This window comes from Andrena cerasifolii, chromosome 13, assembly GCF_050908995.1.
Source record: "Andrena cerasifolii isolate SP2316 chromosome 13, iyAndCera1_principal, whole genome shotgun sequence".
NCBI classification, from domain to species: Eukaryota; Metazoa; Arthropoda; class Insecta; order Hymenoptera; family Andrenidae; genus Andrena; species Andrena cerasifolii.
The window spans coordinates 6,720,439-6,734,068 of NC_135130.1; the positions used below are offsets into that span (position 1 = coordinate 6,720,439).

General features: G+C 44.4%; 2 protein-coding genes across 2 annotated transcripts in view; one reads left to right on the top strand and one right to left on the bottom strand.

Moving 5' to 3' along the window:
* The window catches only part of LOC143375894 (aladin), a 36,541-nt gene extending 27,300 nt beyond the window's left edge, over window positions 1-9,241 (bottom strand). Inside the window, exon 1 of the mRNA XM_076825515.1 lies at window positions 9,182-9,241. The gene's annotated coding sequence lies outside the window, so the exon portion shown is untranslated. The remainder of the gene's footprint in view (window positions 1-9,181) is intronic.
* Window positions 1-13,630, top strand: part of LOC143375891 (uncharacterized) — a 49,559-nt gene that overhangs the window by 24,679 nt on the left and 11,250 nt on the right. The gene's annotated exons all lie outside the window — the stretch shown is intronic.

Below are 13,630 nucleotides of genomic sequence, written 5' to 3' on the forward strand. Positions count from 1 at the left end.
GGTGGTACCAAATTATAAATCTTTATTAAGTATTTTCCTTCAGAAAATATGAACTCGTGAAGATTAGTTTTACAGTAAACTGTTGTCTACTGCAATATGCTTGTCTCCGAGGCAATTTCCAGTGGAAATGTTAACATTTTTAAGTAAATAATTAATTCAAGTATATAAACCCTGGTTTTTAAATTTTAAAAACCGGTTTTCGAATTTTACAAATTTATAAATAATAACCCTAAAAGGAAGAAGCTCTTTCCTAATCCAGAAGAGGGAAATAAAGAATAAAGTAATTGAGAAGTGCTGCAAAAATACACGGAAATTGCGAGGGGAAAATATCTGGTGCTATTACCAGAGATGCAAACGTTGTATCCAAGTGGCTTTTAACATTATCGCGTAACCCTTTATCGCCATTTTATCAACGGTTCTCTTAATGACAAGGGTGGTCGCGATCAATAACGGTCAACAGACGCATTAAGAAAGGCGTATGCTTCTATAAAATAAAAAATGCACGCGAGCATTCACGAGGCAAAAATCTGAGCAATCCAGAATTACTGAAACGAACTTATCAGATTCTATGAATAGATTCGACGAATATCTACCAATAGCTTCGATACACAAAGAATTTCAATAAACCCAGCTATTATCATATCGGCTTCCTGTCATCGATCCCAAGACATTCAATCACGAGGCAATCTGTGAGAAAAATAAGACTTTGGACAGGATGAATGGCTAAATAAAACTATGTAATCTCAGATCGAGCGAATCAAAAGGAATGTTATGTCACTCTTTGCAACGAAGATAGTAGATCATTGCGACCACTTGCCGACCCTCAATGAACCCCCAAACGAGGGTAGTTTACAAGTCAAATCAAGGGGCCATTTTAACCCCCCAAAATAATTTAATTCCACCACGCGTCTGAAATAATAACAACAAGGTACACTATTACAGTTCGAAATCTCATGACGGGTCAGAATTGACCCAGTACCCGCCGCGGCGGGGTCACTCGTCGCCAGGGGCTGCCATTTAGTGGCAGGTATCGAAAATTAATCTCTCCTCTTTCAATTAAAACGAACGTCAGCTCTCTTTGCAACGAAGATAGTAGATCATTGCGACCACTTGCCGTCCCTCAATGTATCCCCAAACGAGGGTAGTTTACAAGTCAAATCAAGGAGCCATTTTAACCCCCCAAAATAATTTAATTCCACCCCGCGTCTGAAATAATAACAACAAGGTACACTATTACAGTTCGAAACCTCATGACGGGTCAGAATTGACCCAGTACCCGCCGCGGCGGGGTCACTCGTCGCCAGGGGCTGCCATTTAGTGGCAGGTATCGAATCATTAATCTCTCCTCTTTCAATTAAAACGAACGTCAGCTCTCTAGACCTCGATTATTCGCGCGGGTTGGGACGATTGATTGGCAGATTTAGTTGCTAACCGTGTATCACTCTAGCGGCATTACAAATACACGTGATTAGTAGTGGGGGCGCGCGGCTTCCCTGACGAGCTCGATGACAATCGCGTTTAACAAGGCGTTAATACGAGACGGTATATCGAGTTCGGCTCCCTGTGCCAGGGTTAGCGTGTTACGTAACGCGCCCACGCATCCAAGTGTACCGAAAGGAACGCCGTTTTATCTATATTTACCGAGCTTATCTGCCCAACCACAATATCAGGCCGCTGTCCACTGCAGAGCCTGCTCGATTTTCTAGCTGGGAAAACAGAGTCGAGTGGATGCATCGGGCTTGCTCGAGTGCTTTCGGGAATGCTCCCTTCGCTGGGCAGCAAGCGATCATCCACCTTTCTTTTGGCTGTGGGGTACAGCATAGAGAAACGAGGAATTTATATATCTCAAGTATTGTCCTATCTCGCACCATTACGAAGTTGTATTGAGAAAAGCAAAACTCGCGATTTGTAAGAATATTTTAAAGTTGGGAGTATTAACTCGCTTTCTAAATTAATCGTTATAATTTTATTCCGTTGTTAAAGTCGGTAGAGTCGAGAAGGTCTTTCCCGAGTCCCGGTCTGTAATCGACTGCCTTTCCGTCCCGTGGAAAGTCCCCTCTTGTCCTTTTGGGAAAAACTCTTAAGGACCCCGATGCCAATTTATGATATTTATGGTGTCGCACTCTGGTCGGGCCCATCGTCGCTGTAGGCGTCACGCTGGCCGCATCTGCGTAAGCTCAACTTTGCAGCCCCTTTTACAAAGTGATGCTTCATTATTGCTAACAGATTGTTTTGATGAAGCTTCATTGAAATTTGAATTTTTGGGTTTGGACACTCCTCCTTGTCAGTGATGAATGGACCAGGATCGAAGTCCAACCTCATTCTCTGCGCCTTGGGATCATGGGTTTCAGCTAGCTCTTGAAGTTTGTAAACGTTATTTCGTAAATTGCGTGGATGTTGCGGAGCATTCTGGCGCCAAGGTAGACTTCCCCGAGCACTAAATCTTCTTAATCAGCCAGAGGATTGTGCAACTCTCTGCCTTCTAATATATCTGTGTCTCTCCCTTCTGTTTCAAACAGCAACAAGGTTCCAGTTTCAAGCGACTCCTCGCGTTCGAATATTTCGGGATCGCAAGAATGTAGCGGATGCCTGACTTCCACCGCAACGTCTTTGGTGTCAGGGAAATTTGTTAAAATGGCCTCCGTGAGTTTTTAAATCGACTGTACAGCGTTGGAAATAAAATTCGGGGACGATCGCGAAAGAGAAAAGGAGGATAGAGTGAAATGTATCGGGGGCGCGTGGCTCGTTTCCCAGCAGCCAGGTTCGAGTTGCGCAGACGCTTTTCCATTTTCATCGATGGTACAGTGCTGGGTCACACACACACGCTCGAGCCTGCGCCCAGCAACCGAATCCACAGCTGCCTCTGTTTGTCGCGATTTTTATCGGCCAATAATTTATTCCGGTGATCCTGTACCATTGACCAGCGCATCGCGTGTTTCTTTTGGACAAAAGCTGGCTTGGGATCTCAGTAAAGTCTGCGAAGCATTGGCAGCCGCGCAACGATTTCTCGTCCCGATACGTTCGATCGAAATAGCCGCATTCCAGAGCCAGTTTATTCGAGTTTTAGGAAAAAATATAGTAGGTACAAAGAAAATAACGCGGAGTTCCCCTTTTTACGCGGGCCATTTTAGAACATTTAAGAAACTCGAATATGAAGCTTCTTTATAGTTGTTAAAAAGGTCAATGACTTCTCTGAGACTAACAAGGAGAGTATTTTAGGTGTCCGCCTCCGATCATTTTGATTTTTAGATATGTTACAGAGGACCGGAAAATAAGAAATACGTGTTTTTTTATTTTTCCCCGTTTTGATATTTGGGAGGTGGAAACTGCGTTCAAAGTTAGGGTTGAAAAATCATTTTTGTGGATTTTTGAAAATTATAATATTATAATTATTATTATATTATTATAATATTCCTCTATCTCTAATAGTTCTCGAGATATTCCACAAAAATGATTTTTCACCCCTAACTTTGAACGCAGTTTTTATCCCCCAAATATGAAAACGGGGAAAAATAAAAAAACACGTATTTCTTATTTTTCGGTCCCCTATAACATATCCGGAAATCAAAATGATCGGAGGCGGACACCTAAAATACTCTCCTTGTAAGAAGAATTCTTCGCTAACTGTGTGGGGAAGATTTGAAGGAATTCGTGTCAGTGATACAGGGTAGACGGGGTGGTTCGTGAATCTTGAATGCAATTGTCGCAAAATGTCTGCGCGCTCTTGAAGTTCTGGTCAAGTTGAAGAAGTTTCGCTGGAAAGAATTTTTCACCGGACAAACGTGCGAAAAGTTACAGAGGTGTACAGTCCCCGGCACCTTGGTTCGGAGAGCGTCTGACCATAGACAATCCACTTTCCCTTGCTCCCTCACGCTCGGCTTCCCTCTCGCACGCCGGCCTCGCGGATCAATCATGCCTTACCGTATCTTGTTACGCGTCCCGACGCTCACTTGTATAGGCTAATAAAACCTAAAGCACCCTGCGCATCTCGCTGTCTTTGCACGGGTAACTAGTTAGGGGTGTAGAGCTACTTTACACTGCGCAGTGCACAGCTAGAAGACACTTAACCCTTGGGAAAAGGCCGCGCTGTTTTAGCGGTTCAAAATTCGCATGCTTCTGCTCCTGTGTCAGCCACTGTGCAGCATTACTTTCGAACGAATATTGCGCAGCTCGGAGGGATCAGTTGCAGAGGCAAGTATCGGAGCTCAAAGGGACGTTTCTTCTCGAAGGTTAATAACCCCCTCCGGATGATTATTCCGCGGTGATATTTTGCACAACACACGTTACTTGAAGTGCAAGGCTCGTTCTTTGCACCCCGGCCGATCGATCGTTCGCGCAGCCGCACATCCGTTCCGATGCATGCATCCACCCTCTTCCGCTTTAACCGTCCACTGCATCGACTGCGCTGCCCTTTTACCCTTAGGTCAGTGAAATTTTAATTAGCGATTCGCTTTCGCGGCACACCGAGTATCTTCAGTTATTCCCTCCGCAGCTTTGCACTGGCCTACAAGGGTGGCTGATGGAGGGTTCCATCGTTGACACGTTAGAACTCGAAAGTGGGAGGACCCTGTGAAATAAAACTTCCCTCTTGATCCACACCTGAACTACCGCACCAAATCTGTTCCCCCGGGAGCGATCGCAATTACATCGCGAACGATAAGTCTGAATTATTTACAGAGACCGCGAAGTGGTCGTTAATGATGAAGCTATCAGCTGAAATGTGAGTCCTTCGTTGGGTGCACCGATAACCCACGATATGTTATTCGCTATATATTAGTCACTGGTATCGCGAAGCATTAGCCAAAATGTCAACAGAAATTGGAGATCCCCATGGGTCACCGGTGACCCATGAAGCGACCAGCAAGTCGACGGTATCGCAATACGCCTCCTATCACTGTGTTTCTCAACCGTGAGGAATGTCGATCGAAATAAATGGTCCTGCATGAGATTCCTAAGCGTCAAACAGCCCCCGTGCGTGGAGCTTTCAGGATATTATAACCCGACGAAGTGTCAAGGGGTAAAGATACCGAGGATGGGCAGAGGGGGTGAGTTAGGGTGACGAGTAAACTCGTTGACACCGTGGTCTCGCAGTAACGTCGTAATCGAATAACCCGTCTGGCGGGGCCAACGTTAAACGGATTATTGTTCTTTTACCCCGTGGAATCTTTGCGCGACAAGAAGCACGTGACTGCCCAGCGACCGGGGGATGAAGAATGGCCATTTAGAATTCTTCACGACGATGATAAAAATGGGCAAATAACGGCGAAGTATGCTTGCGAATATTGTCACGCTGAAAAGGGGTGGAGAATTATATTTTCGAAAATGCATATCCAGCTGGAATTATTGATTGCGATGTAACATTCGGGTCACGCGATATAAGGGTGCATAAGATGAATCTAATCTGCGGATTAAATTTCGAATCGTCCGGGCGGGGTGGTGTAACCCCATCGACGAGGTTTTAATTAATTATCCCCGAGCGCAGGGCGCCCTTCAAGCGGGAAAATAATTGCACGATGAAGGGGGTCGAAGAAAAGCTCGCGATGCCTTAATCACCCTGTACATACACCCTCGGCGGTAGACACGAGCCAAGGCAGAGCCGGCTGGGTCTTGCGCAGATCTGCGAGCTAGAAAGTATGAGATCTGGCCTGGAAGCACGCATGCGACGGGGGTGTTGGCCGAGGACGCGAAGGGTCGGCTGGATGGAACGAAGCTAGACTGACGGGGTAGGTAGACAGACATGTAGCGGACGGGGGGAGGGTGGAAAAATAGAGGAAAGTCTGGGGTGAAGGGGAAATTACGAGATCAGGAGATGAGGGACAAGGGAAGAGTTGAGGAAAAATGGAATCATAGAAAAGTGAAAGGAAAGGGGTGGGTAAGAAGAGTACCAAAATCGAACTTGCGTAGAAGGGATGAAATGTAGCTTAGAAATCTAATATAAAAAATTCCTCCTAAAGACGATGGATCCACAAAAAATCAACACAAAATCTAAGATTCCATTGAAAAGGTGGGGTGCAGAAAGTGAAAGATCGGGTAAAGCGAAGACAAGGGGATGAAGCTGCCCAAAGAAGCGCGCAACTAACAAGCGGAGATCCCAAACTCGGAAATTCAAAAAATTATGAAATTGGGGATATGTAGAAGATAGGGGTAGGTTTATATTGCGCAATTTTTCTCTGCCCAAATTTACTCTAAGGGGATGAAATTGACTCCTGAAAATCCGGCTACTTTCCCATAGAAAAATAGTCTTCAGACAAAAGTTGCTTCTGTAAATCAGGACTATGGTAAAGCACCCAATTACTGACAGCTAACCAATTACTGTGACCTTAAGCTATTTTACTTAAAATAACGAATAAATAAACTATAGTATAGATTATAGGTTGAATTATATAATTCTTTTTTAGCATGACTTTACAACGTTTATTTATTCGTTATTGTAACTAAAATAGCTTAAGGTGGCAGTGATTGGTTAGGTGTCATTATTTGGATCCTTTACCCTATCATTTGTTAAAAGTGCGAGGAACGAAAATAGCCGGACTTTCAAGGGCCAATTTCGCGCCCTTGGAGTGAATTTGAGCGGCAAAAAAAATTGCGTAATACCCACCTGTGTATCCTCTACATATCCCCAAAGTTCCAGAATTTTCTGAACTTCCAGTTTGGGTATCTTGCCTTGTAAGAGACAGAGGGGCACAGCAAGGAAGCCGGGAAACAGCAGAATGTGAAAAGAGGGTGGGGCGGCCGAGAAGGCGTGCGCAAGAGGGGTGGCGGAGCAAAATCGTTCTCGCTCGCACAGTCGCAGGAAAATCGAAGCTTGCCGCCAGTGTGGCGGACACCGGCGCAGCATTCACTTCCGTTTCCTATCGGGCGTCTTCGCCGAGGCACGCGGCAGCATGCTGCTCGATGCTGGTTGAGGCCCGTCGAAAATGGACGATGGCGCGTCCGCCGGAAGTTGCCGCCGCTCGTGGCCGAGCACACGTCCTGCTCCACGAATCTTGTGCCCCGCGGGAACATTTTGTGCGCTCGAAAAGGTCGGCGACTCTCCGCGCCGATTCCACGAGGATCGTTCGTGAGGGGGCTTCAGGGAATCGGGGATGAAAAAGTTCGATAGACGCGAGATCGTATTCTGTGGTGCCGCGAGAGTTGGATTATTCGCTCGGCTGGAGGCGGACGCTCCGCGGAGATTTCCCAGAGGTTATCGTGACGGTTTGGGGGAGCACTGATCGTGAGTTGAGTAGATTCGAATCAGTGAAGAGGTTCTGTAAAATTCGCGGGCTGTGGTGGTAAACTGGACTCGAGTAACAGGTAAAGTGGGTATTAAGTAGACGCGTCGTTATTCCTCAGGGTGCATTGTCCAAGTCGCCTCGAGTTCTTTCGAAATTCTCCAATTTTAATCAAAGCTGAATTTCGATTTCGATATCCACTTCAACCCCCTACAGGCGCCGAGTTTACTACGAGAAAAGTGTCCGCTTTGCTCTTGCAACCCGGTTACCATCCCCCCAGCTCCGACACCCGAATCCCACCGTCCAAGATGAGACCCCCGAAGCACCAGGAACACCCCCGTCGTTTCCAACCCCGCGAAGCCTCGAGCGTGACTATTTCCAGCGTCTACAAAAATAAGTGGCTTCTTTCGAGCGGAGACGGTCTCGTCGGGCTGACTTCGCTGAGACGGTGGCGGTTCGTGTTGAAGGATGGGTTGCTATTAATCAGACGGCGGTGGGGGCATGGGAAACAGACAAGTCAGGTGTCACATTCATTGCCGTCTCGCGAGGAGGCAACGAGCCGTGACTCGCGCGGTTGCGTCACACGACGCAAACTTAGCAAACCTGAAGGGGGAGGATTTGGGGGACGTGTGACGTTGGTAGGACCATGGTGGGATCCTAGAGACGAACAATTTAGTTTCGTTATCGAACACTGGGCTGAGAAATCTGGACCTCGGAGCCAGAGTGTATTAAGTCCAGTTTTTTTAAAAAAAGTGATATTTCTCATGTTTCACGGGAGATTGAAAAATTTGATACGGGAAGCGTGTAAAATGTCAGTTTTTTTAAAAAGTGGACTTGATACACTCTGGGGTCCAGGTATATCGATGCTATTATCACACAGGGCATTGCAGAGTTGGGCCAATTTGCGGGATGTTTCATGAATGTGGTTTTGGGCAAAACCATCCCCCGAAGTACTTGCAAAGCATATGCAAACTGTAAAGGTGCAAATCTACGATGAGGCATAAATATCGTGTCTCGCATGAGACTTTAATCTCCATTATTGTTCTTTTATTTCCATTATTTACATTTTGCTGTCGCTGAGATTTCTGTCTCGTGATAGAAAAATCTGATGTAAAATCTCATCGTGGATTACCACCTTATGAAGTAAGTTTAAATTTTTAAAATTTTTTTCTTTTAATTTTCTCTAATTTTAAATTTAAAATTTTTTTATATTAAATTTAAAAAAAAAAAATTTCAAGTTTTTTTATTTTAATTTTTTTTTTAATTTAAGTCATTTAGTCCATCATGCACTGTGCATCCGTGGTAGTTGGAAAAATATTTTTGAGCCGTTAATTTCACCTGGGGATACGACCTTAAACCCTAGAACACTAACATGGAGAAATACAGTGTCCCAAGTGCAACCACTAATCAGCTGTAAGTTCTTTCATAGGTTTACACTTCTCTTTTAAATATTTTCATTTCAAAAATATCGGCAGACTCGATAAATGTGTATCTACTTGTCAATTTATTTTGAACCTAAAATGAACAACTTTTACAAGTTTGATGTTAAGAAAGTTAATGCAAAAATAGAAATAGTACTTTGTCAACATCGAGCACAGAGTCAGCAACAATTAACGTTAGTATTACAGGGTTGAGAAGCAGTTTCTCTTTTGTCTCTTCACTTTCACTCAACACGATAGTTAGGAAGACACTTTTTTAAAAATGGGGGTTAATTGAAGAGTCCTTGTAGAAAACAGTAAGTGCCAAAAATCAAATTCTATACTATTACCATTGGCAGGACATTTTCCGATTCAATTTTATTTTTTTAATTCTGGCGTTTACAGTGTTTCCTACAAGGACTCTTCAATTTTGTACTTGAAGAGTAGTTTTACTGGGGTTTAGTTCTGGAAATGATTGGGTACTTTTAAGGAAATGGCGAAATAATTTAAAGAGTTTATAGGAAATTTGTGTGAAAATAGGTGACTTACAGTACCGGTGACTTTTTAAACGAAGTTTAGAAGCCTGAACCGATCCTCCAATGATTTTCCTGAAACACAGGAGTAAGACATATTTTAGAAGTCAACATTCAACCGTATTGGTCACATGGTGGATCAAAACGCAATTAAGAGACTTCATGCTTTGACGAATTCAGTGCACAAGCTAAAATTCTATAAGATCTCTTGTACGATATTTTCCAAGCCCGGTCAAAGAAGTGTCACCATGGTGGAATCTAGACTTCTTCAGTCTTTCCAAGGTCCCTGGTTCGTGCTCCCTGACCTACCAGAACCTAAATGTCGTCACCTCGATCGATGAATGAAATGCTAAAATTTCTACGCGCGACTCGTTTCCTCGAGAGCCAAGTGTGGATCGTTACGTGAAGAATAAGTAAGCGAGATAACGGCCTGTTGCGTAACCGACGATAACGACCACGCTCGTGTCCTGCAACGCGTTATCTTGGACGAAACGATTTATGCTTGGAAAGAGCTTAGCCTCCAGAAGAAACTGGGAGGTCAGCACGGCGAAAGGATTTTCTTTGGCCGATAAATAGCTTATCGAACTTTAGTCTCCTTAATGCTGGAGGTCTCTAAAAAGTTTGGGGAACTTGGCGCGAGCTGGTGCTCTTGGATAAGTCCACTGGCAGTGGCAATGCATCGTGGAGTAACACAGAAGCTTTAAACTACAGTAAAGGGTGATTTTGTGTTTTGAAAATAAATTTTTAGAAATTGTGGAAAGTTGGGAAGATGAGGGTTTGTTCTTGGAGAAACTAAGCTTCCTAGAATTTCTAAATCCTGTGGAAAAATTCAAGTACACAGTCTACTAATAAATGGCAAATTTGCAAGCTGCTTTGGAGCACAGTAACCAAAAATATTCGAGCACATTTTGGAGCACAGTATCCAAAAATATTCGAAACTCGAGGCAGCAAAATTCTATGGAAGGGAAAACCTCCAAGGACCAATCGGAAGGATCGATATGGTGAATGGCTCGGTGAACCAGGGAAGAGGAAAACCACGTCCATCAATTGTTTGCTGGCTCAGGGGAAGCGAAGGGCCCTGACGATCAATGAAACGTACTGGTATACCGGTATGCGCCAGATATGATCACCCACGAATTGTCTGAGAGACTATAGCACGAACGTAGGCTGCATGGGAATGTAGAGCGACCGTGGATTTCGTTGTGGGCTGTGACAGCCAGATGGGGAGGCGGTTTCCTGCGAAGGGATTAAAGGAAATTTATTGATGAAGATCGGATCGGTGATTCGTTAGAGAGGAAAGCTTTGCGCCGTGACGATGCGGTTGGACTCTGAAGCAGAGGAGCTCGGGAGATGTTCAACGGATATAAAGAATAATCCAAGAGCAACTTGGGACGTCAGGATTTTTTTTGCAGCGTTTATCTTTGATGAATTTAATTTTATATTATATTAGAATAGTCGCCATCCTGCTGAAAGCTTTGCCAGTCGTAAAAATGACGAAGCTGTGTAGCCTAAAGTTAAATTAAATGTTCCAATCGAGTTCCAAGTCCTCCAAAGACCACAGCATCGAATAAGCTGGGTCATTATCCTACTTCTGTCCACGTGACGATGTTTAAAGAAGAATTGCTGATGAGGTATTAACAGAAGGCTGGAAACTAAAAACACCTAATCCTGTGCCATCAGTTCTAAGGTTTCCATGAAAGGAGAACCGTTTGAGCAGAAGTGGCGCTTGAAGTGCAGCTTCACAGGTGGACGAAGAAAGTGCATAATTTGATTGATTCGAATGGATTACACTAGTTTACAGAATAAAAAGAAAATTGTGCAGCAGGTGCCACTATTTTTTGCTTGTGTACAAAGGCCCGCTGGCTTCGAACAAATCGATCATTCGCAACACGAGATACTCGCAATTAAGTGGGAGCACCTTTTTGACGGACAGGTAAAAAGTTCACCTGTCGATATCTCGAAAACGTACCCGTAGAAGAAAATCGGACCTTATTTTCGGAATCAGCGAGTCATTTTACATGAGAGGAAAATAGCGGCATCTGCCGTGTAAAGTGGCTGTAAACTAGTGTTAGAGTTGGACCCATTGGACGCCACCGAAAGAGCCGCGTCGGTGGCCAGAAATCGTGTGCACCTGAAGCAACGACCACTCGCAGAAAGGTCACGAACGCGAGGCAACGCTTGAGCGCGCCGCAATTATGGCACCGCCACTAAATGACACTAATTTCTGCCCGCAGCTCTGCCGAGAGAGAAGCGATCTTTAATCAGCCACGCACACACGCGACCAGGCGAAACCGAGTGGCTCGCGTTGTTTCCGTTTCGATTTAGCGGCTCGGCCGCCAGCTCAGTGGATGCAGACGGGCCTATCGGCCGCGCGGAAAGCGGTGGGCTTAATCTAATTGACGAGATTCACCGTTCCTGATGAGCTTATCGAGATCAGCTTGAAGATCGGGGGCCATTTTTAGACGTAAAAGGGGCCATGTTGAATTCGAAGAATGGAATTTTGAGGATCTGAGGCAGGTTACTTCGAGTTATTTGGAGCACGGATTAAACGGAATTCGGATTATCGAGGTTCCACCTTGTTTGATGAGGTTGGGGTCCATTTTTGGACGTCGAAGGTGCCATCTTGAATTCGTACAGTGGAGGCTTGATAATTTAAGGCAAGTTTAGTTCGAGTTATTTGGAGCACGGATTAAACGGAATTCGGATTATCGAGGTTCCATCTTGTTTGATGAGGTTGGGGTCCATTTTTGGACGTCGAAGGTGCCATGTTGAATTCGAAGAATGGAATTTTGAGGATCTGAGGCAGGTTACATCGAGTTATTTGGAGCACGGATTAAACGGAATTCGGATTATCGAGGTTCCATCTTGTTTGATGAGGTTGGGGTCCATTTGGGACGTTGAAAGAGCCATCTTGAATTCGTACAGTGGAGGCTTGATAATTTAAGGCAACTTTAGTTCGAGTTATATGGAGCACGGATTAAACGGAATTCGGATTATCGAGGTTCCACCTTCTTTGATGTGGTTAGGGTCCATTTTTGGACGTCGAAGATGCCATCTTGAATTCGTACAGTGGAGGCCTGATAATCTCAGGCAAGTTTACTTCGAGTTATTTGGAGCACGGATTAAACGAAACTCGGATTACCGAGACCCCACTGAGCTAAGTTGTAACCTCGTTCCTATCAAACTTGCGAATAAAAAGTGGTTCTAGCTTGATAGAGTACAGCAAACACTGTGTCGTAAAGATATCCACTGTAACGACTCATCGAGTATCAAGGGAAATGGAGGGAGAAGTGCCTCCCATCGGGGAAAGATGGAGAGGAAAATAAAACGATTCCCTATAGTCGCTCTTAAAATGGCATTGGCGGTAACACGATCGTTCAAATAGCAGGATCGCGCAAATAGGTCGATTCTCGAATGGACAGCCGATATCCGTGCAAACAATGTTGCAAAATAGAGGGCCGATGGGGATCGATGGGCCAAGTGTCGAAAGACCAAAAGAGCTGCCAGAAATTGTTAGGCGGGATGAATCAATGATCGGATGAAATAAGGCTCGATCGTGCACTAGGGTATTCGTTCCATCGAATATCAGAATCTTCGGTATGGTTGATGCTAAATCGAAAATCCGAAGGCGCGTATAAAAAGCACCCCTGGAAAGTATTTATGAAGGAGAGCAGAATTTTTTTTTAATTTCCGTGGAGATTTGTAGTTCAGCTAAGATTTGCAGGTAATTCAGTGATTTGAGAATTTTTAGAACATGGGGAGAATTAATAGAGCGCGAAGCATTTCGGTTCACAGTTCACGATAGGGTTCAGAGAGTGTTCTAAGGTGGACAAGTGCTTACTCCACGTCTCTCGAGGAAACGATAAATGTGCCACGTTTTATGTAACGCGACAGTGAAGCGTCGTACAACCTACTTGGCAGCCAAGTTTAGAGCCGATCGCACGGCAAATTTGCAGGTTTCACGTATTATTTTCGTAAGGCGCATTGTTTCGTCGGCTATCAGAGGGCTGTCTGTTCTACCAGAGGCTGTTGGACAATGTGTTCACTGTGTAATCTGAAATTCAATGTTTTGGCACGTGCTGACTTGCTGCCTGAGGTCTGAGCTCACTTAATTGCTAGCAGAAAATACACACGCGCTTTTCGAATTATGGAAAATCGTGGGAAAACGTTGCCCGCTATAGAAACTTTTGCCAAAAATCGTTGTAATTTACTTTCGGTCAGCATATCAAGTTTGGGATTTGGACGTGAAAATAGATGTGAAATTGTATTCGGTATATAAAGCATTAGGAGGGATTAAAGATTGTTCTATTGTCTATCCGGCTTTCGTGTGTTAATTTTTGCTGCAATTCTGCAAGACAGTGTACGCTGCAAAGTGTACAACTGGATGAAGGTAGGTATTTAAAGTGCTTTCTACTTGCTACTTAAAATACTGCCCCAGTACGTTGAACCCTCAAATCTGATTAGA